Source organism: Cavia porcellus, unplaced genomic scaffold, assembly GCF_034190915.1.
Source record: "Cavia porcellus strain 051 isolate PalLab524CR breed Dunkin Hartley unplaced genomic scaffold, mCavPor4.1 scaffold_11, whole genome shotgun sequence".
Classification (NCBI taxonomy): domain Eukaryota; kingdom Metazoa; phylum Chordata; class Mammalia; order Rodentia; family Caviidae; genus Cavia; species Cavia porcellus.
In genome coordinates this window covers 50,546,680-50,571,045 of record NW_026947494.1, presented here as the reverse complement: position 1 = coordinate 50,571,045, position 24,366 = coordinate 50,546,680, and the positions used below count along the sequence as shown (strand labels likewise).

Sequence of the window (24,366 nt, the reverse complement as noted above, 5' to 3'; positions counted from 1 at the left end):
AAGGTAGTCTGGCCTCAAACTCACAGTGATCCTCCTGACTCAGCCTCCCAAGTTCTGGGTTTACAGACATGCACTGCCATACCTGGCTCCCAAGACAATTTTAAAGAGGTAATATTTGTGTGGAGGGAGAATCTTTGTGCTGTGGTTTGGATTTTATAGAAATCTGTTCAGGCAATTTTTTTTGTAGAAATCTATTTCAGCCACAGAAATATATCTGGTGAAGATGGAAAGTCTTGACTAACTTTTCCCCATGAAGCAGAGCACATTTAAGTGTTATGCCATATAATTATTTAGCTCTTTATAGTCTGAAAAGCTTCTCATATATCTTATCCAAGCTGGTCTTGAAAAAGAATCCATCCCCTACAGCAATTTTTGGTTTTTAGAAAAATTGCCTCTAAAGTACACAAAATTTCCATATATTAATCTCCTTTTTTTCCTCCTCTCTCCTATTAGTATCTCCTATAAATAAGTTACAGTCACTACAATTAATGGACATTATTATTGGATAAAATGATGTTTTATATTAAATAAAATCTATTGTCTACATTAGGGTTTGGTCAGTGTTTGGCAGTTGTCAAAGTTCATATATAAATGCCCATTAAACTATACATGGGAATGCCCAGATAGTGGCATAGAGATTAGTCACACTGCTTTAAAAATACTCTGTGCTCTATTTATTTATCCCTGAATCCTTAGCAACAACTGATCTTTTTTATGTCTTTATAATTTTCCTTTTCTAGAGTATCATGTAATGGGAAACATTGATTTTAATCTTCATGATAAGCCTTCAGCCAGGCACATTTTATTATCTCACAATAGAGGAGATAAATTCAGTGAGCTGAAGCAAAGGGGCCTGGTCCCACAGATTGAAGGTGCCTAAGCCAGGTCTAGAACCAGCTAACAGCAATTGCAGGAGGAGGCTAATTGCTGAGGACATATACTATTAACTTACAGCACCCCTGTCAGCCAGGCACTTTAATTTCTAATGGTAGTTAGAAGGAGGAGGACTGCCCATCTTCAAAGGAAATTAATGCATGACTTTGTCTAGATGAGGCTTAGAGATGACTTCAGAAATGATGGGTTTAGTGCCCCATAATTAAGGAGGAAGACTGGCCCCTGCCAGTGTGACTCAGAGGGCTTAATGAGTCATCCTGTTTGTCTCTGTGCTGCTATTTATGGGCTTCCCAGTTGCTGATATTTGTTGGGTAAATGCTTACACAACCAGTCTTGCTCAAAGCAATGTCGCTCATGGGGTGTTCAGAATAAATAGGGTGACAGGTGTTGTGGGAGAGTCATTTTAAAGAATTTTTAGTAGCTAATTCTTTTTTTTTTTAACTTTCCATGCTTAAAACATAAGTATGGTATTCTGAAAGATAAATAGAAGCCAAGACCCTTTTAGTAGAGAACCGCAGAATGTTAAGACTTTCTAGAGTGCTAGCTGTAGTGGAGGTACAGGCCAACGATGTTGGAGCTGTTGAGTGCAGTTTAGGAAATGAGGAAAAAATGGACACAATGAGAGGAAGAGGCTGAAATGTTACTGACGCAATTTAGGTTCTGATAATCATTAGGAAGAGATGACAACACCATACACTCAAACCATGTTAACCATTAACCCAAAGGAGTGATTGAAAAAAGATTAAGAGCTATATATGGGTAAGGTCAGGGGAAACACCCCAGCACCAGCAACTTGAGGGAGCCATTGCAATACTCAGGTCCACAAGGGCAAGGGGAAGAGCCACCTACTAAAGTTCAGAGAAGACTAGTTTAGCAGAAGGCCGTCTGACTCAACTGCATCGTTAGATGGAGGACACTACCCATTGCCAATCCTGCTGATGCTTCCCACTGGCCAAAACACAAAGAAGACAGTGACGAAGGGAACCTGTATGATGCAATCCATGAAGGTCAGTGTTCTAGGCCACTTAATCAGCAGGACAGACAAGGGTGGAGTATGGATCAAGAGGGCCCATACCAAGCATCGTCCACTATAGGAAAGAGGACACTGTTAATTCTCCAGGATTAGACCGAGCCAGGAATTTTTGTTAAAATCTGCTTTCTTAAATTTATATTAATGTTAAGGTTATTATTAGGTAAATAATTTTAAAGTAATATGAACTATATTGGGTATACACCTGAAACCTTTGAAGTGCCTTTCTATAAGGGTGTGTCTCTAGCCAGACATAGTAGAACATGTCTGTAATCCCAGTACTATGAGAGGCTGAAAAAGGAGGATCACAAGTTCAAACCCAGCCTGGGCAACTTAGCAACTTAGTGAGAACTTGTTTAAAATAAAAAATGAAAAGGGCCATGCTATGGCTTGTGCCTAGATGTCCCCCAAAACTTTATGCAGTCATAGGGGGGGCTTTTTCAGAGGTGGCAGAATCTGGATTATGATTCATGCAATGCTAGGACTAAGGGTTCTAGAATTAAGAGTGGGTGATTATTAAATAATCCAAGGATTGGTTCAGTACTGCCTTAATCATGGTAGCCTGGATATAATATAAGGGACAGAAAGAGACTTGTCTTATCCCTTGTTGTCTTGCTAGCTTCTGCCTTCCATGAACTGTTTCTTCTTTGTAATGTCATCTTGTTGATTATGGATTGAAACTTGTATAAACTGTTGGCTAAATAAACTTTTCTTCCCTAAACGTTGGGCATTTTTGTGTATTTTGTCTCAGCAATGAGAAAAGCGACTAAGATAAGCTGAAACCGTAGCTCAATGTGAAGGCCTTGGAGTCAATCACCAGTGTACAAAAAAATGTGTGTCTCTTCCCAGAGACCTATTGGAACTCATTCCTAAGAGGCAAGACAAGGGTAGACGAAAAATTGAATGTACAGCTTCCTATAACTTAATGGCAGGAATGTATTCTTGGGTGATTTCATCATTGTGCAAACATCATAAAGTGTACTTCCATAAACTAAGATGGCTGAAATGTCATTAGGTGATATAGTTTTATGGGGCCACTGCTGTATATTTGGTCTATCATTTGGTAAAATATCTTTAGCCAGCTCATGATGGTGAAACTGAGAAAAAAACCTGACCAAACTCTCTGACATCATTTGCTTTCAGCTTCACAGAGCTGAGCAAAACTTTCTTAGCCTCCCACTAGCTTTGCTGTAGCTAATTCCCCTGATATGTAGGACATGATGATAACAGTTACTGAAGAAACTTCTATGGACTTGAAGGTCAATTTTGTTGCAACCTCTATCTCTTCCCTTGGCCCTGCACAAATGGATATGGGTGAACTTTAGCTATTGGAGAGCCCAAAGCTCTCCCTCAGATCATGCTAACACTGCTGTTTTCTGAACAAGTGCATTCTATGGAAACGATGTGTGCACACTGCTGATGTCAACTCCCATCGCTTTTTGCCATGTCTTAAATTACCGTGCCTCCTTTATCTCATAAATGTTTCTCAATCTTAACCTCAGGGAAGTGGTTAAGGAGACTTACTCTCCCATCTCCACTTGGTTGCCTCTTGAATAAACTTTTTCCTTGTGCAAAACTCACCGTTTTAGTGATTGGCATGATGAATGGTGGTGTAAAATTGGCCAGTTTCCATGTACAACTTTAAATGGAAACTTAGTTGAAATACCATTGAATAATTAAAAGACCAGGTCTCTATTTGTATGTAGATTTAATATTTTCTATTTGCTCTTTAATTTAGCTTGCTTATTCATTAACTCATTCAGTAGACCAAAGCTTGTTCCTGTGCTTTGTGATGATGAAAAAGAATACAGTACTCTCTCCTTGGTCACCCAAGGCCCTGCCTCCCCCAGCCACCATGGCAAGACAGATGAGTAGTGATGAGTGAGGAGATGACATATGAACAGTCATCCAAAAGCAGTGAGCAGAGGGAAGCTTCAAAATTCTGAGGAAGAGCTGTGACACAGCTTGCTTAAAGGCCCTGGGGTTTGTTGGAAGAACAGTAAAAATAACCAGCCAAGGGCTGCAAGAAAACTGACTAAAGTTTTTTCCCTCAGGGCCATGTGAGCTGCTGCATGATACATGGATTTTATTTTGAGGGTTATGGGTGATAATTCCAAGGTTCTGAGCAGGAGCATAAGAAGCAGTATCTATTTAAAAAAATTCACTCCAGCTGCTGCTGGGGAACTGACTCCACAGACATGGAAGCAAGAATATGGGTTGGGAGGCTGCCATATCCGCTGAGGGATTGCAGTGGTCATAGAGGTTTTGAGAGTGTTGGGCGTGGATACACTTTATGTGGCCACTTCACACTCTCCTTCTAATCAAGGAGGATTTTTTTTTCAAAAGTTGCTTTGTGGAAGTAGTTCAGGGAACTTAGAGCAGTTTTTAAAATGTTTAATTGCTGTTGTCTAACTTAGTTTGTCTCACATTTGCTCAGGAGACTTATTAAAAAGGCAAATCTCTCTCTTTCTTATTCAGAAAATTCAGAGCCCAAGACCTAGGAACCTGCATTTTGGAACTTGGGAAAAGAATGAGCATTTAAATATTGAGCAGCACCCTCTAGGGCAGCTGTTTGAAATTGCCAATGTAAAAAATTTAAAGTATAGCTAAGTATGGTACTTTACTTATTTTTGAAGAGCAATAGTTTTATTATATTCTATTGTTGAGTGTTCTAAAAATAAACATTATTTTTAGAACATTATTTTTAGAACATTATTTTTAGAAGGGACAGTAGACATTGAAGGGTTAAAGGTATTGTACTTTAAATTCTTTGTATGCACTTGTTTATGCAAAGTAATGATCTTTTTCATCTATAACAGAATGGATTAGGTAGAACTAGTTTTAAGAGAATAACCAAATGGGGTAGAAACTCCAGGGATTATCTGGAGAAAAGTCTAAGGAGTATTAAGATAAAAACTGTGCGTAGTAATTAATTGGCCATTACAGTATTAGAGAGCAATAATTATTGCAATAATTAGTGAACTCACGCCTGGTTTATTATTCGCATGATATGAGAGTAGAGTAGTTACAGCTTTCCAGGTAAAATTGAAATATGGTGGCTTTTTCCAAAAGTCGTAAAAAGCAGACACTCACTTAGGCACAGAGCTTGTGTCAGCTGTGACAGAACAGTAGCCCAGTCTCCAGAGGTGTAAAATTCTCTTAACCGTTGCCCTGAGGCTTGAGGAGGTTCTCACTAGATTTTTTTAAAATATAAAAAACATTTATTTATTTATTTGTGATACTGGGGATTTATGTGTCAGCATGCCCAGGTTTGTTAAAATTTTATTACTTTTTCTTCTGGGATTGGAAATGTCTAGCTTGCCCATAGCACCATGACCTTTATCTTTGCTTGACCACTTGAATACTGTGTGCCCTGGACTCGCCAGAAGGCAGAACGAATGCAGCCCAATGTTAGAGGGCCCTGACAGTCCAAACCGAGTCTGCATGGAAGCACTGTCTCCACAGCCAGGTTTGCAGGAACAGCCTCTCAGCTTGCAGGTGGCTGACGTGTTTCTGTGTGTCACTCTCAGGCTAGATGATCCTTTGATGAGGAATTGTGACGTGTCCAGCAGGTAGCCCTCAGGATGCATAAAAGGGCAATAGTGAGTTGGAATTCAGAGCCATTTACGGGAGTCTAGTAGTACCCACTGGACAGTTGAGGTTGGTTTGGGTTTATTTTTTAATAAACAAGTTTTTTCAAAGTCTTATTTTCTTAATTTTTATATTCTGTTATGTTGCCAAGATGGAAGGGGGATTTTCAGAAAGAAAACAGAAAGTGGGTGTGCAGGGCTGAGAGCCAGTAAGGCGGGGAGGAGGAAGCACAAACAGGTGCTTAGAGGCTGCAGGGTCAGCTCTCCCCGCTTCGCCAACAAAATTATGCAGTGCTTGTGTTATCTCATCTGCATTTGTTTTTGTGGGTTAAGCCTGTGTCGAAAAAAGGCTCATTTGTTACAGTCAAAGGGAGAGAGACCTGGAAGGAGGAAATAGAAAACAAAAGGAAAGATGAGCTGGGAGATCGTATCACTCAGTAAGGGAACACAAAATACAAATCTGGACATGCCCACATGTAGTTTTCCACTTAGAAACAGACCGAGCTGCGTAGTGGTGCGTTTACTTTGTTTATTTTTTTTAAATTCAAGACTTGCTTGTCCTTGAGTGAAAGCGCCCTGAAGTAGACATTCGCGTGCCCCCTAGTGGTGCCCGAGGACATGTACCGGTACACTAAGGCCCAGGGTGCAGCTTTGATTGTGCAAGGACAGATCCTTGGAATCTCACTCTTAGAACGCATGAACCACTTTCCAGTAAATACAGCAGGTGGAGACACACACTGAAAAACTGAAACAAAGGCTTCCCAGCTTTCGTGTGGCTCTTAGAAGACTGTTAGATATCCGGAGTTATTGGAAATAGGCTGGACCACTAAGTTATTTGTGATGCTTCATATTTTTTTTTGCTTGTTTTTAATTCTTAAAGACTGTTATGACAGAAAGATTTGAAGCAATACAGTTTCTAAATCCATTAGCCTTCTACAGCACTTATTCATATTAAATATCTCTTACATACAGAGATTTGGGGTGGTGCGAGTCAAAGGTTAGCGAGACACTGATCCTGTCCTTTAAACGTACCCTCATATTGGGAGAGAGAATATATTGGGATGTAATTACAATACTGTGTAAACAAAGGGGAGTTTAAATATATGTGTTTATACACCAAGCAACCATGTTAATGTATCCAATCCTGTCTGATATTTATTGCAACAATATCTTGTTACATAAGAAGAAAGGGAAGCACAGAAAGATTAAATAATATTCAGTTCATATAGCAAAGAAATAGACAAACTGTAATTTGAACTCAGGTGTTTTGATTTCCTCTTTATTTCAATTAACTTTGACAAACTTTACTGAGAACTTATCAGCTATGCTATGGTGCTATAGATGCCCCCTAAAAGTATGCTGTTACTGGCCTGAGGGCTACTGTCTGGCAAGGAACTGGGTTATGGAGAAATAATTATACTATGTTATGACCGATGCAATCACGTAAGCATTTGCAAATGGCTTGTGAAGCAAAGTAGCACGGGCTGTTCTCTGTACATGACTAGCCACACTTTGTGTCACGTGACTCTGAGACTTGCTCATGGTTGAACTTACCGGGAATCTGCAACTTGGCTGAAGGCAATTATCTCTAGGCTTACCCATGGGCTCTGGAGGGGCCTAACAGAGGAACTCCACCCAGCAGGGGAGGAGACTCACTGATCCAACCAATGGTGTCCTACAGGCAGTTGCCAGTGTGTTAAGCTCAGAAAGCTACAGAACCAAAGTAGAATTAGAAAAAAAGGAAAGGGGAGGTAGCTGCTGAAAGGGAGAAGCACAAAGAGAGAGAAAGAGAAGAACTGATTGAAAGCATGACACTGTCATAGGAGTAAGGGGCCAGAGGTCCTTTTTCTGGGAGAAGCTACAGTTACTTCCTCATGACACTCCATAGCAGCGGGTTGGGTAATTGCATAGATTTTTTTTTTAAATCATTAACTAAGTTTATTGGTACAGTTTAGCTGTACATAACAATCACGCTCATCATATGGAATTTGTACCCGCAGGTGATAGATCGTGACTCTTGTTTTTGAAGGAAGATTGGAATGGGAGAGAAAATGACTACAAAGATGATGCCTGGCCTTCATTATGGCCTCACTAGTTTTCAAGCACCCACATCACCTGAGGTCACCTGAGCCTGGCTCTGGTCCCTGCCACAGAATCTAACTGAAGTGGTTAGGGAGCAGGGAGTGAAGAGGTGTGGCTGGAAGGGAGGCCTGGGGAGGCCCAGGAAGAGCTTGAAGCATCTGTAGGAGTTCCACCAGGAAGTCAGGGTGCAGAAGGTGTTCTACAAGTTCTGAGCTTAGTCTGGAACTGAGCATGGCTAGCAGCGCAGCTGAATTTGAATTTCCACATTCTTTTTTCAAAGTAATGAAGAAAATTTCTCTTTAAAAACCTTGGTTTAGAGAGAGGGCAATGGGTAAGAAGAACTTACCCTTTAGTGGAGGTTTGAACTTCTGAACCTTGGTGGCTCTGGTCACACAGCGTGGCTTTAAGTATTGACATATTCTTCTCAACTAAGGTACTGATACTGAGTAAGCAGGGAATGTATAAACCTGCATGCTAGATATATAAGTTAAATACTGTTGTAGGCAATTTGGGGAAGTGTTAAATTTTTACGATTAAATGTTTGTCACATATGAGTTAGGTTAAGCCTTTTTCTCTCTTAGCTTATATTTCATTCTTTTTTGACACTTATTTGCATAACAGCCAGGAAAACCTTATGATCCTGGCCTAGAATGACACTCAAAGAAATGTGAACTTTTCCTTTAAATGGTAATTAAGATGTTATTTTCACATGAAAACAAATCTTGGTGTAGTACGAAAAGGTAAACAAAATTTGCATATATTTTGGAGACGAGGCACAAATTTTCAGAGAAATTTCTCCTCTGAGTATGGCTTTTAAACTATCTTGATTACTTTTAATTACCCAAGAAGAAATTCCATGGAAAAGTTGGAGAAGTACTCTGTGAAGCTCTTGGCTCAACTTCTATGCATTGTTTAAATCCTTCCCATCACAAATTCACATACAGCCATGTGCTGCTTAATGGCAGGGACACCTTGAGAAATGTGTTGTGACCGTGACGGATGGTGCTTATCAAACGTAGACAATATAGATCAAACACTGTCAGAGCTCTTGATGTGATCTTGATGTAGGAGGCTGTTGCTGGCCCAATATGGCATGTTGCATAGTAAACTTGTAGTTCTAAGTGGAAGGAATATAAAATATAAAATATAATATAAATATAAAAGTATAGTGTAGTGTAGTAAATATATAAACCAGCTTTTTATTATCAAGTATTATATATTGCATGTAGTGATATATGCTGTACTTTTTCACAACTGGCAATACAATATATCTGTTTACACCAGTATCAGGACCAAAATGTGAGTAATGCATTGTCCTGCCATGTCATAACAAGTACCATGTCACTGGGGGACACGAATTTTTCTTTCTTTCTTTCTTTTTTTTTTATCAGTACCAGGGATCGAACTCTCGACCGCTTGCTTGTAAGGCAGGTGCTTATGCCACTGAGCTAAATCCCCAGGCCCTAGACGGGAATTTTTCAACTTTTATACTTGATCTTAGTCAAAAGGCCAAGACAGTGAAAATCTCCAGTGGATTTGCTTTGAAATCTGTATTTCTTTAAATTGTTTTTTAACTGTTTTGTTCTGTTTTGATGTGTTTAATCTTACCCTCTTTGAGATGTAAAACAAGTGTGTAGGACTGATAACCATATTACTGAGTTTTTGTTCGATCATTGAGCAGAACTGTTTGCAGTGTCACTTTTTGAATGTCATTTTAAATACTTTAGTTTTGTAACCTGAACAGCTATTTCTAAGATGACAATATGTAACTTATCAACCAGCGATTTCTTACTGTTTATTTTTCTGTAATTTTGTATTATTTCTACCCTTTTTTATCTCCATGTATTTTTTGTTTCCTTTTCTTTAAATAAAAAAAAGGCCAAGATGTGATCAGCTTTATTATAATATTGTAGAATCACTATTATGTATATGATATATTCTTGGATGAAATATTGTGGCCAAGACAGTAGTTTAATTTTTTAAAAGCAATTTTATTGGTATACTTTTGTTATGCATAATGATCATATTCATCATAGGCTATTTGTACCTGTTCATAGTAGTTTAGTTTTTAAAAAAGCATTGTTAATTGTGGTAAAAAGTGTACATCTTAGTATTTTTTAAGTGTACAGATCAGTAGTGCTAAGCATGTTTGCATTGTACAGCAGACCCAGAAAGTTTTTCATCTTGCAAAACTACATTTCAGTGCCCTTTTAGAAACCCCTCATTTCCCCTTAAAACCAATCTCTGGTTGTAACAAAAGCTATTCCTTTTGTTTCTATGAATTTGATTATTTTAGTTATGCTGTATTAGTGGAATCATATAGCATTTATCTTTTCCTGACTAGCTTACTTCATTTAGCAGCGTAATCAAGGTTCAACCATGTTGCAGCCTGGGTCAGGATTTCCTTACATTTTAAAGCTGAACAATGGCCCATTGTATGTATATTCCATATTTTGTTTCTCCATTCATCTGCTGACAGACATTTGTTTGCTTCCATTTCTTGGCTGTTGTGAATATTGCTGCTATGAACCCTGGCATACAAGTATCTCTTTGGTATACTACTTTTTAATTTTTTGCATACATATCTAGAAGTGGGATTTCTGGATCATATGGCAGTTCTACCTTTAACTTGTTGAGAAATTGACACACTGTTTTCTGTAGGGTCTGCACTGTTTTACATTCCAGTACACAAAAATTTCATTTTTTTACATCCTGTCAACACTTACTTCTGGATAGTTCTCATCCTAATGGATGTGCATGCTGATTTTTAATTGCCAATTCCCTATTCAGGCCTTCTGATAAACTTTGACTTTAGCAACTAGCTGAGATCATTCACTAAGAACATCTAATTTTGTTGTAGGCAAGTTGTTAGGGTTCTAGATAGAATTTCTAGATTTCTTCAACCATGATAAAGGGTTAAAAATGGAAGTACTTGGAGTGAGAGCTGCCTGCGAAATCCCAAAAAGGATATTTCCATCTTAAAGTTATTCTGATCCAGAAGGTATTATTAATTGATATTGAAGACATAAAACAAACATTTCACTAGAATTATTCCAACATTGCTGAGAATATCATCAAGAAATTATTTTCTGGAAATAATATTTTGTGTTAATTACTTGATCATATTTCTTACTATGTGGTTAAATGATTTTCGGTATTTTTAATTTTATTGAAATAATTTACATTTTATTCAGTGATTACATTTTATCCTACAGCATATTGAATTTCCCCAGTTTTAGCTCTGGAAACCTTGTCATCCTTTGTGGGCATTTTCTAACAAGTTATTGAGTCAGTTTCTGTAGATAATATTTTTTGTGAAGAAGATTTTAATTTTCAGTCAGTTTTTAAAATTCAGTAATAAAACTTTCAATGTGTTCCTCTCCCTTTTTATTATTTCTACTAAGTGCCATTTAAAAAGTGTCCAATTTTTTTAGTTTTTGAGAAATCACATATCAATGATTCAGTTATACCCAAAAGCCCCACCTAGGAAGACTTGAGGCTTTTGGGGGACATATAAGCCATTGCACTGAATCTTACTTCTACTTCCTTATTTTGGTTCAGACATGGAGAAGGAATCTTGGGGGTGTGTTTTGGGGAAGATCATCCTGGGGGTGCAAAATGAAACCTACCTAGAATAGGTGGGAAGGGGCTAAACTACTTAGAGACTCATGTTTCAGGATTTCAGCAAAAAACTGACAAACCATCTACGTTAGTGTAAGTTGGGGAAGGCTCAATAAAAGAACTCTTTGCAAAGGGGTTGTAGGACTCCATCAAAGATAGTGAGTAAAGCTGGGTTCACTTACTGCTGCTGGGCTGGAAAAGAAACAGGGAGGCCTCAGTTACTAGAGTCTGGACTGAGGGAATCCTGTTCTCCAGGAAAAAGACAGGAAAAGGGGCAAAGGCCTCCTCCTCCTCCTTCTTGCTATCTTCTGGCAGAGATTCGTTATTGACAACAGCCAACTGGAGGTCAAAGAGCATAAAATTCTCTATGAAAACCATCCAGCTTAGTCCTCAGCCAGAGAGTAGTGTGGAAAAGGTGGAAAGGGACCAAACAGAATAAAAGACACAGTCTTCTCTCTTACCTCTTTATGTCTGTTCCCATAAAGTCAAGTAAGTTATAAGGAACATCCAGAGAAAACTTGAAGGGAAGAGAGTTAGCACAACTGCCTCACACTGAGGGAGGGATGAGATAAATGATTTTGATGTTTATCAGTTCCAGCCAATGTCATAATATAAAGCTCTGTCAGCTACTTTCTGAGCTATGCTCCTGGTCCTGCAATGGTTCTGGGTCAACTGAAACCTGGACTGGACTGATTACCCCACACATCCCTGGGAAGCCGTGGAGGAATACAGTAGGAACTTTGAAAGATCACAATCAAAGCCCTTGGATAAGTCTGAATGCAGTAAAGGAAGTTTAAGAATAGAGATAAGGGGTGAAGAAAAAGCACTGAAAGAGTCCCAGTGGCACATCTGGTAAAGGGACAGACCCAGACTTGATAAAAAGGGATAGCATTGGGTCCAGGGTTTGGAGAGCCTGGGGCGAGGCCAGCTCCATCTCCTGGGATGCACTAACAGGCTGAGATCCTGCTTTCTCCAGAGTCCTGTAACACAAAGTTTGGCTACAAGATATAAACATTCTGTCTTCAAGCTCCTTTCTGATTTAATCAGGGTTCACACTTACAGGTGTCTGGGTGGAGAGGGGTGCTCTCAGGCAGCAGGGGCGAGTAGGATGTGGGCTGAGCAAGAACCAAGAGCATGTCTGTTACTATGATTTGTGTTTTGACAGTGGCACAACATGCACTTAACACATTCTCCTGGGAATGTGAAAATGCAGTGTGATAAAGCCAGGTCCAGTACTCTTCCTTTCATTATAGCCATTGAGCAGTGCCTGCAAGAAGGGAATAGGTTGGTCAACAGAGAGATCAACAGGCTGTAAGCAAACGACCTTCCACTGTTTACTTCAAGAGGTTGATGAAAATCATGGCTTCTAAGAATTTATCAGAAGGAAAAAAATAGAGGTGGACAAAATCAAATGGAGAAAAGAGAATAATCAGTAAAAGCAGGCTCTTCTAAGAAGAATTTTATTGCCAAGTAATTTTCTGTGGGAACAAAGTCTTTTAAAAAATATGAAGTATAATTTCCCCATTTCCTTCTCTCTTTTCTATTTCCTATAAAAAATCTATTAATTTTGTGTTAAAAACAAAATATATTTCTTTTTCTTGAGTACTCTATAATTGTATAGGAATATGTACCATTTCCTCCCTATAATTTTGAGAATATTTTTGAAGACGGTGACATATTCTGACTCTTTAAGAATAAAACAATTCAATTTAAAAATCGCTGAGTGACAGCAATCTAAGTTCTTAAGTGATGCAGTCGCCTCAGCACTTGCTCGAAATGTCATTAGAAAACCAACATATAGAGGGTTGTTATGGCAACTGGAATCCTAGAGTTTATAACATCACTGTAATTAATGTTATCCAAACGTTATTAATCTTTCAACATCACTCATGTTCTCTGAAGGAACAGCAATTCTGGTTCTCCAGGGATTTTTTCAATAGTGGAATCTGCTACAGCTTTTCTTCACATTTTATTTTATTTTTAAATGGATCTTATTCTGGCTTTGCTTTAGAAAAATTAGTTATTGTTTCTATTCCTTTACTCATTGTATTTTGGCTGCTTTTTTGTATAAAACAAAGTAAAATAGAAGAAAGGGATTACAGTTAAAAACAGAAAGCAGCCCATGGATAAAAAGATTTATGTATTTAAATGTGGAAAAAAATACTAAAAGTATTTTGCATACAATTTTAGAACATGAACTCACATTTGCAGAGAACTGTACATATATTATTAACAGCATTATTTGATGTACAACCCTTTAAGGACAAATAATATTTTTAATCACTGCTCTATAATGGGTAGTGTGATCTGCACATGTGAATTCAGTTCTCATAAGTCTTCAAGATAATGTTGTAGTTTCCAAACGTGCCTCTACTGTTCAACAGTTACTATGACAAAAATAACCTGATTTTTAAAAATGAGCAAAGTGTTGGGCATAGTGGTCACCTGGAATCCCAGTCCTATAATCCCAGCACTTGGAAGGCTGCGGTAGCAGAACTGCCTGAAGTTCAAGACCAGTCAGGACAGTATAGTGAGTTCAAGCTAGCTGGGCTGCAGCATGACCCTGTCTAAAAACAAACAAACAAAAAAAAAAGACAAAAGACTTCTGGGGGAGGGATACTGGGAATTGAATCCAAGGTCTCACATAGGCTCGGCAAATGCTTTACACCTGAAGTAGATCTGTAGCTTTTAAAAAAATATATGTTTATTTTGAGACAGAATCTTACTAAATTGCCCTCTCTGACTTGAACTTTCAGTCCTCCTGCTTTAGCCTCCTAAGTAGCTGAGATTATGTGGGCAAAGGACTTGAATAGACATTTTTCCAAAAATAATAACCCACAAAGATGAAAAGACATTCAACTTTATTAGTCACCAGAGAAGTGTAAATCAAAATTATAAGGCCTTGTCTCATACCCATTATGATAGCCAGTATATTAAAAAACAAACCGAAAACAGCAAGTGTTGTTAAGGAGAAACTCAAATGTGTGCACTGTGGTAGGAACATAAAATGGTATAGACCCTATAGAAAAGAGTGTGGAGGTTCTTTAACAAATTAAAAGTAGAATAAATTAGAAGTGAAAAAATAGAAGTACAAGTAATAATCAAAAGAAGCAAAAGCAGTATCTGAAAGAGATATTTGTCCTCTCATGTTTATGAAGCACTGTTCACATTGGTCAAGGAATGTCAGCAACCCAAATGTCCTTCCACAGATGAATGCATACACAAAATGTGGGCAATGTATGCTATGGCATATTGTTCCTCTAAAGAGAAAGGAAACCGTGCCATATGCTACAATATGCTTGAACCCTGAGAGCATTATCATGAGTGAAACGGACCACTCACAAAAGGACAGCTATTCTATGATTCCACACATATGAGATATCTAAAATAATCCAATTCATAGAAACAGAAAGCAGAATAATTGTTGCTAGAGCGTGGTTGAAGGGAATAGGAGTTTTAAAATTAGTATATGGTTTCATTTTGAAGGATCAAAAATTCTAGGGATTTGTCATACAACAAATAATACTTAGCATTATTGAACTGTATACTTAAAATGGTTAAGATGATAAATTTTCACTCTGGAAGGTTGTCTTAGTCACTTTCTTGTCACTAAAACATAATACCTGGCACTCACAATTTAAAGGAGGCGAGGTTCATTTTGGGTCACAGTTTCAGAAGTCTCAGAGCTTTTATGGTCAGCCAGCTTCAGGTAGAAGCAACAAGGTAGAAGGACCTGGATAGTGGAAAGCTGCTTGTGTCATGACGGCCAACAAGCACAGCATGAAAGGAAGTGCCGGGGAGGGAGACATACTCTTCCGGGTCATGCCTCTGGCGACTCACCCTCTATCCAGCCTCATTTCCTAGCAGCAAGTCAGCCATGGTGTTCCCATAATCCAGTGATCTCCCACAGCCCTGTCTCTGAGCCCACGAGGACTGAGGAAGACATGACAGATCTAAACTGTTAACAGAGGCTGAGCCACAAGGACTGGAAGTTCAAGCCCAGTGTGAGCAATGTGAGAACCTGGCTCAAAATAAATAATAAAAAGTGTGGCTCAGTGCAAATGTCCTGAATTCAACCCCCAGTACCACAAAATTAATTAATTAATTTTATGGTATGTACTTTTTATCACAATGAAATGGCTCTTTTAAAAAGTAGAGTTGATCTTCTTCCCTGAACATGAATTGGTTTTAATAATTTGCTTCTGATGAATACTGCAACAGAAGTAACAAGGTCACACAAAACATTGCTGATTTATTTCACTCTTATTTTGCTTTTGGATGAAAAGTGGGTTCTCCATCCTTATATAAATCTTCAGATGAATGTAGCCCAGTTGATATTTCATTTGCAGGCTTATGTGAGGGCCTGATCCAGAAACCACCCAGTTCAACTGACCCACAAAAACTGAAAATAAGAATCATTTACTATTGTGATAAACCAGCAAACTGTAGGTTAATTGATCACATGGCAATAAACCATGAATGCAATAAGTATTTTGCCCTCCTCTGAAGCAGTGAAGAGCTCTGTGTGCTTTTGTTGCCAAGGGATCTATGGTTTCTACTGAATATTGGCTCCAGGTCAGAATAAGACAAGGGCCTTCTGTAGGTTACCTGTGACTCCAGCCTTACACAATGCTCTGGGAGCTGGCTGCTCTGCCACGGTAGGGCTGCTGGATTTCTTTGAGCTCCTTTTATCTCTTTTCTTGTAGCATCAAGTCAGATGAATGCTCATGGAATGTTCTCATTGAAAGTTCAATCACATGTGAACCTTGAGTTTAGATACCAGAGGTCATATCCACTATAATGCTGTATTCAACGGTAGTTTTTATTCACTTCTGTGAAAAAAATGAAAGGGTATAATAGCAGTGCATCTAGGAAACATACGAAAGCCCAGCAAGAACAACAAACAAACAAACAAACAAATAATAAACCCTCCTCCAACCCCCCAAACCAAAAAAACAGCAAACACTTCAGTGTCATCTCAAATGGAAAATGTGGGGTCCATCCAAGAACACCATTTAGGAGTCATCTTTGCCCTGTTGGACTGCATATATTCTGTGCTTCCCCTCCTGTAAGTGTAGGAATTAAGTCATTCTGATCGGGGAGGCAATTTCTTTAACCCTAGTACTCTGGTTGCCAAAAACTGAATTTCCTCTTAGAAACTGGAAAAAGCTTATAGATGAAAATCTTACAGTTTTAAAATGTTTTCTCATTTAAAATGAGTGGACTAGCTCATATTTGGAACTCTCTGGGTGGGAAAAAGGAACTTCCTCAGATTTAAAATTTGTAACAGAAGCATTTTAAAAAATTCTTCAATCTACATCTTAAAAATAAGAAAGTGAAGTTCTCAGAGTTTTAGTTTATTTATCAAAGTCATCTATCAAGAATGAGAGCAACTGAGGCAACAAACTTAGATTTTTCTGCTCCTAAAATCCATGCTTACTTTTAACACCAGAGAATTGCTATCTTTATGCTATGGATGAAGAAACTAATTCTGAGTTAGGTTAGCTGTGCACGATTATACTTCTGATTAGTACCAGAGTGCAGGTCAAAAATTTTAGCCCAATTCTTTTCCTCATGACGCTACATTGCTTTCCTATTTGGATAATGTATTTTGTGAAGCTCTTGAGATATAAACTTGAATAAAGTAATGTCTTAGTTACTTTTCTCATTGCTCAGACAAAATATGCAACACCCAAAGTTAAAGGAGAAAAGGTTTATTTTTTGGCCAACAGTTTGTAGAGGTTTCAGTCCATAATTAGCTGGCTCCAAGGCAGGGTAGCATGGCAGAGGAGTATCACAGAGAAGAAACAGTTCATGGCAAGAAGATGGCAACAAAAGCAGCAATCAACACACAACAAGGGACAATCTCAGCAGCTCTTTCTGTCCCTTGTAGCTTATCTAAGCTACCTTTAGCAGTCACATCTTTAATCCTAGCATTGCACTGGTGAATCAATCCCAGCATCACATCCTTGATCCCAGAAGCACACACCCATATCCAGCCACCTCCAAAAAGCCTTACCCATAACTGCATGAGGCCCTGGGGGGGGGACACCTACATACAAGCCATAACAGGTAATTGTGGAGGAGATATGCTGGCATTGAGGAAATAAGTATGTTAAGTCCATAACATCAGAGACAGATTCTTAGTTTTTTAATTGGAGATCTCATTTTAAGAGGTTGTAGCTTAAAACTTTTTTAAAAAGTAAATCATTGGACTATGAAGGTAACAATCATTTGTAAGAATAAAAACTACATAAGAATGCCCCTTTTTATTTCCTGTGCTGTATTTTCTGAGCATTAGCACACACATCAGACCAGGCAGCTTCTTTGCCTCACACCACTCAATCATTCTGTGTTGGCTATAAATTAAACATGGTCACTTCTCTGAATTCTGCATCAACATTCTGCAGCCAATATGCCAAAGGTGACTGGAAAGACAATTAAGTGGCAGACGGGGGCGGGGGGAGGGTCCTGCTCCAGTCGCATGGCACACAAACTACAAAACAGATGGCTTGTGCTGGTTTCCCTTCAGTCTCCTCCCATTCCTCCCACTGTTCTCATGGGAAGCTGGGCTCTCCTGTCATACTTGAACACTACAATCATTCCTAAGCAACTCCTCCAAAACAACTCTTCCTCTCCTCCAAGCAACATTATTTTCTTTGCTCTGGAAATAGGTAAACATTTTTCTTCTTTTTAAGGAAAATTGTGGTTAATTTCCGACTTAGGAAAGAATGTTTCTTTCTACAGAAAGATGTCAGTTAAAAATATAGAAATATCAAATTAAGTAATGCCCATTTTACAGCCCCTAATGACAAAGTGGGCTCTAAAACCATTAAGTAAAATGTTTTTGAGAAGCAGTATGTTCTTAAAGTGTCAAAGTAACACCTCATAGGTTTCTTATGTCTTCATAGTGGAGACATTTGGCCATCGCTATCTAACCAAGAGATGAAATTTTGTGTCTTAATAGTGGGAAACCAATACTATGTGTCCTAAATGTGTTGTAGTGTGAGGTATAATGGCATGCACAAAGTATTCTTGTTAAAACACACTGTACTTGAGTTTAATTAAACATTTAAATCCAACTTTCAGTTTACAAGAAATTCAAGAAACAGAAAACAAATTAACTGCCCCAGCAAGAGAAAAATCACACAAATCTTGAAAGTGACTCAATCTGTGAAGTAATTGGTTTAAATTCTCTTACAATCAATGTCACTAAAGTAAACACACCAGGAGAATTTGTTCTAAATCAAAAGGAGCAATAACTGACTGGTGCCTGGTTAAATACAACTCCCAGACTATACACAGTGTCTTTGAGACAAAAGTAGAAATGTGAATGTGGACAAGGATTAGTCATTGCCAGGGAGTTGTTAATCTGATTTTGTGCACCAATTACCAATATCATCTCAGCGTCAAGTCCTTTTTAGTATTCCTTGGCAGCAAGAAATACTTGGATTGGATTCTGTGAGCTTTTCTCCTGGGCAGCATGCGTGATGCTAAATTTTGTCAATAGAGGGCGCAGGAGGGACATTGCAGGCAGAAGGGCTTCTATTTGGGAAAGTTGTGGTTTTCTTTTAAGCTCCCCTGTCCCGTGGTTGAAAGTGTATGTGAGTCTGGGGACATCTGATGGTACACTGCCTTAGCAGCATGCCCAGAGGGCACAGTTTTTGCAGGCCTAGCTCACACTGCGTGTCCACTGTACTGTGACTCCTGACTATGACACTGCTCTATACCAAGTGCCTGCAAAGAAGTTGTGATCTCTGCACTCTTTTCCTGCAGCTTTGGATTCTGGAGCCCCTGGAAGGTTGTTTTCCATTTGCCAGCTAACTGCAGACTAGACTGATCTGAATTGCAAGAAATTTCTTCACTGTTCATTGATTGCAACCATACCTTTTCCATGAGTTTGGATGCCAGCTGTGTTTGACCCTTTTTCCAATATGGTTATTTCCTGGAGACCTTCCTTCTGCCCTAGTGTCCTCATTAGAGTTCTCTTTACATGGTCATGTTTGCTCTCCTATTGTATCTTTATAATTTTTATATTAAATTTCTCCCATTAAGTAACTGGATGCTTTCTTCCTCTTGATTAGAGCTGGATAGATATAGTATGATGATGGTATTGTTATCATGTAGGAAGTTCTTTTAGAGAGTCATGCTGTCATATTTAGGAGTGAAGCATCTAGCTGTGCACAACTTATTTCATATATATATGTATATGATATGTCTCTATGTGTACATATATGTGTACATAAAGCAAATCTAGTGACATTCACAATTTTAGCAATTAGTCTAGTAAGAAAGTGTATGTATGCTTACAATATTCATTCTTTCAACTTTCATATCTAACTAAAGTTTTTATAATTAAAAGCTGAAGGGAAGTCCTTCCCCTTGGTATCCTTGCTTGGTGGGAAGAGGGGAGAAAACTCTGATCAGAATAATCCATTCTCTGCAGGAGTCGTTGGAAGACTCAGCCTAGGTTCCTGACCCTGGCTTTGACCCAGAGTGGCCTGGGAGGCTTTAAAATGGTAGACACTCAAGGCCCCTACCAAGTTCTGTGAATCAGAATCCCTAAGGTTTGTTATTTGAAGAATTATAATTCTAAAGGAGAAACTTATTGAGAATTAGGGTGAGGGTGGAGTGCATAGCTAACTTCTAGAACATTTTGCAAATTACATTTGCTGGTTCCTAGCTAAATATTTTGATACATTTTCTTAAGGAGGCATGTTGGAATTTAAGGAAAGGATTGTAGTTGGAAAAAGGGAATGTGCTTTCTTTGTTCTCAGTTGAAATGGATCTCTAATTGATAGCTGGGTGGCAGAGATTTTTGAGCAGAGCTGCTCATGGCAGGCTGTGCTGGTTGTCTCATCCAGTTCTAGTCTCAGCATAAATATTCAGTGGTCCAACTCAGTATTAGTCAGGTGCAACTCATTTTGGAAGAAGGATGTAGAGAGAATCTGTGTGGTCACACTGACCAGTACAGTGCAGACTAGAACCCCTTGTCAGACTGATATTTCACACACCCACGTTTCATTAAAGGGACAGGTTCCACTGTGAAAACTATACATAGCTATAACATTTCCTTCCTTCCTTCCTTCTTTCCTTCCTTCCTTCCTTCCTTCCTTCCTTCCTTCCTTCCTTCCTTCCTTCCGTTTTGCCTCCCTTCCTTCTCTCATTCATTCATTCATTCATTCATCCATTCAGTGCTACCGTGGGCAGTTTTGGTCCTTCACACCAGTTTTCATGGCTTTGATGCTAATGGCTGGTATTTATTTCCTTGTTTAGAGAATTTTTCTTGAGCTATGGGAACTGAAAGGGGAGAGCGCCTGGGAATTTGGGTCCTCCAGGGCCACCAGCAACTGCCTGGGGAGGGAGTATGAAGGCTCCCTTGGCTGTGAGTGACATTAACTCTGAGTAAAATGTATACAGGCTGGGCCTCCACTCAGGAACAGGTTGAGGCTAGAACCTGGCTGCATCCTTTGTTTCTTTCTATCTGCATAGTAAATCTTGCCTTAGAGTCTGCTTAGAGACCCTAAGACATGCTTGCTTTCTTTTATAAAAAATATTTACTACCTGCTAAATGTCAAGCTTCATTGCAGATGCTGAAGGTACATTTTCTGTCTTTAAAGGTTTTTCATTCTAGGGACAGACAGACAAGCCATTGACACATGATGATAATAAATGCTGTAGTCAAATAAATACCAGGGTTTGGGGGACAGAGTGAGGGTGGTGATAGCGTTATTTGAAGTAAGGTACTCAGAGAAGATCTTTAAAAAGGTGTCATTTGATCAGCATGGGAATTTTGACATCCTCTGTTTCTGTTCTGGGCTAATTTGTCCCTCTTTAGGCAACCTGGTGGTTCTGCTCCCAGAAGTCACCATATTAATGCTGAATTCAGTGTGAACCTGATCCGCATAGTGCCCTGCAGCCCAGAGCTCTTGGAATCAAGTGATCTTCCTACCTGAGCTTCCTGAGTAGCTGGGACTACAGGTGCATTACTATGCCTGGTAAAAGAGGGCGTTTGGACAGAGATCTCCTTTGCAGTAGGGAGTGGGGGTGTTTGGATGTTAAGGGACTAGAAACAGGTTATGTACAGATCTTGAGGCAGGAAAGTTCTTAGTGTGGTTGGGAATCAGATGGAACCAGTATGGGTGGCATGGGGCATAGAAGGGAGAGTGGTGGAGACTGGTTCTAGGGATCAGGAAGGAGGAGCTGGTGTCAGATCCATCAGATCCCATAGTTCACTGTAGTGACTGTAGCTTTTCCTCTGCGTGGGTTGGGAATGCCTTGCAATTTGAGCAGAAGAGAAGGGTAATTTGAAGTTTCCCAGGCTAGCCTTGAACTTACAGTCTTCCTACTTAGTCTCCTGAGTAGCTGGAATGCAGGCTTATGCCACCTTGCTTAGCTTGGTTTTCATTTCAAAAGATTATCTTGGTTGCTGTGTTGATAACAAATTGCAAGGAACAGGGAGAAAGCAGGGAGGAGATAAATAAAGTCTTCTGAGCAAGAATCTCAGAAATCATGGTGACAGTGTGTGCAGTGGAGATAAGTGTCATATTATGGATACATGTTTTCAAGGTACATCTTAGGGCTAGACATGTGGGGAAAGACTTGTCTTTTGACACTAGTTTTTTTCTTTTTTCCCTAAGCAATTTGAAGAATGGATCATTGACTGAGAGAGTGAAGACTGAAAAGCAAGTCAGTATGTTCCCTGTATTTCTGTGATTTAAATTCAGTATTCTTTAAAAAAAATTGCCATTAGGTGATGCTACACTGATCTAAAGGTAAACAGCATAAAGAAAAAGATTGATTTGGCTATGTAAACATCTAGAACTTCTATATGTGTGAACAACTTGCAAAATAAGTGGAAACTTTAAAAAGCATTTTAAACCTACTTGATAAATGATTTACATCCTTACAATGTACTCTTAGGAATCAAAGAAAAAAGAAATGCATTTTCAAAAGAAAAAAATGGGATAAAACAAATGGCAGTTTAGACATATACATGGCAAAAGACAAAGCCTTAGATGAAGTAAATGCAAAATAAAAATGGGATAATTTTTACCTATTAAGATTCTAAAATTTCATTATACACAGTGTTAGTGAAAATTCAGAGAAACAAAATATTTCAACATTGAAGTCTGGAAATGCACAATCCTTTTGCAGCTACTTCACTTCTAGAAATTTAAGGAAAAATACAGTTGACTCCTGTATCTGTGGATTCTGCATTCACAGACTGATCAGCTGTGAATTAATAATATTAAAAACTGAGTCTGTATTAAAAATATACAGACCTTTCTTCTTGTCATTATTGTCTAAAGAACATAGTATTACAGTAATTTACATAGAGTTTGCAATATGTTAGATAATATAACTAATCTAGAGGTAATTTAAAGTATACAAGAGGAAATACACAGGTTATGTGACAATACTATGCCATTTGGTATGAAAGACTTGAACATCTTCAGATTTTGGTTCTGCAGAGGTTCCTGAAACCACCCCTCATAAATCCTGTGGGACAAGTGTGTGAAATATGCCAAAAATCAGGATGCATCTAAAGAATAAAATTTAAGTAGTCATAAGAATCTAATCTATAAAACAGATTGTATAGACTATAGAAAAAGATGTAGGAAATAGGTTAAGTGTTAATAGCCTATGATGAGTTTGGCAGATTATGGACTATTTTTATTTGCTTCTTTGAACATTTAGTATTTTCAGGACATTTATTTTCCTTTACCAGAAAAAATCCTTTAATAAACATTCTTAGGAAAAAACCTCGGCCTTCTTTATGTCTCTTGCCTTGTATCCAGTTAATGCCCTCCCCCCCCTGCCCTATTTTAGGACTTGATGGATCTGCTTAGTGCAACTGGTTGTCTTTCACTCAACCTTATAGAATTCCTTTACTAAAGTACACAAACTGTCTCTTTTTCCCTTCTGCTACAGATGATTTTGTTTCCACTTTTTTTTAACCACCGTCCACTATAGACGCTCAAAAGGCTGCGTGGTGTTCCACCAATCAGATACATCTGATGTACAGGCCTTTGGCTTGGAAGGTAAAGACACATGAAAGCAGCGATCACAAGGAATCCAGCTGTGGGCGAGCGCTGGCCCACCAGCACTCTCAGAGGCAGCAGCAGTGGTCCGCAGGACCCTGGCTGACTGTCCCTGGTGGTGTCCGTGGCAGTTCCAGCCCTGATGTTCGACATGCTTGCTGTTGGTTGTGTGAGCCAAATGAAATGCACAGCAGTGGCAACGCTGGTGTTTTCTTGACAACCTGCAGAGCAGTGAGATTGAGGACTTTCTTTCTGGCAGTGTGGCTTGAGTCATGTTCTTTAGTCCTGCTGGAGATTGTGTGAGCCACTAACTGTCTTTTAATGAATTCTTTTTCTATGTACATTAACCAGGGTTGATGAATGTATTTAGCAAATAAAATCTCTGATGGATGTACGTAACTCCCACTCTCTGGTATCGCCTTTCTCAAAACCTCATCGTTTGAGGGCATTTTCTTTCATCTCCAGTTGTGGGGGAGAGTTTTTTTTTGCCAAATAATGGATGACTGCCATAGTAGTCCAAATAATGGACTACTCTCCTCAGCAACACTTCTTTTGACCCGAACAGTACTCACGTAAGCTCATCACTACTGGTAGCTGACATCCAGGGTCACTTCTGTGTCCAGCTCCTTGCTTTTATTCTTCAAAACCGCTACATTCGCTTTGGTGACTCACTGTAGATTTCTCAGCTTCAATAACCTTAGTTAGGAAATGGCTTTGAATGCAACGAGAATAGACTGAGATGGAAGAGACAAACCTTCCTTTGAAATGTAATGAGTCTGTCTATAAACTAACGCTCCTCCAGGTGTCAATGTTATAACTCAAACAGAAGAAGCTAAAAATAGAGAAAAAAATGCTTGGAAGGGGAATTTAGAAACTGGACATTGGCATTTAACACCTGAGTTCCCAATCATATCAAAGAGAGATGCGTTAATTCATGCAGCAATACACCGGAAGGGCAGAAGCAGTTTATTATAACAATAAAAATAGATAGCATTTATTATTTTATTATACTCTGAAAATTTTAGTAATAAATCCCTTAGAAACTCCAGGTGAAACTATATGTTGTTTGGGTGGCAAGAGAACAAGTTTCAAGAACATGCTGTCT

At 38.8% G+C, this 24,366-nt stretch overlaps 1 long non-coding RNA gene across 2 annotated transcripts; it reads left to right on the top strand.

The window, feature by feature from the left end:
* Positions 1-1,701: 1,701 nt before the first annotated feature.
* On the top strand, positions 1,702-23,655 carry LOC111754808 (uncharacterized). 2 transcript variants are annotated; one of them, XR_010050343.1, is made up of 4 exons: positions 1,702-1,901; positions 21,056-21,198; positions 21,858-21,910; positions 23,152-23,655. It is a non-coding gene; the product is annotated as an uncharacterized LOC111754808 (long non-coding RNA). The 2 variants fall into 2 exon arrangements; XR_010050342.1 differs by having other exon boundaries at positions 1,703-1,901; positions 21,858-21,906.
* The last annotated feature ends 711 nt before the right edge of the window (positions 23,656-24,366 follow it).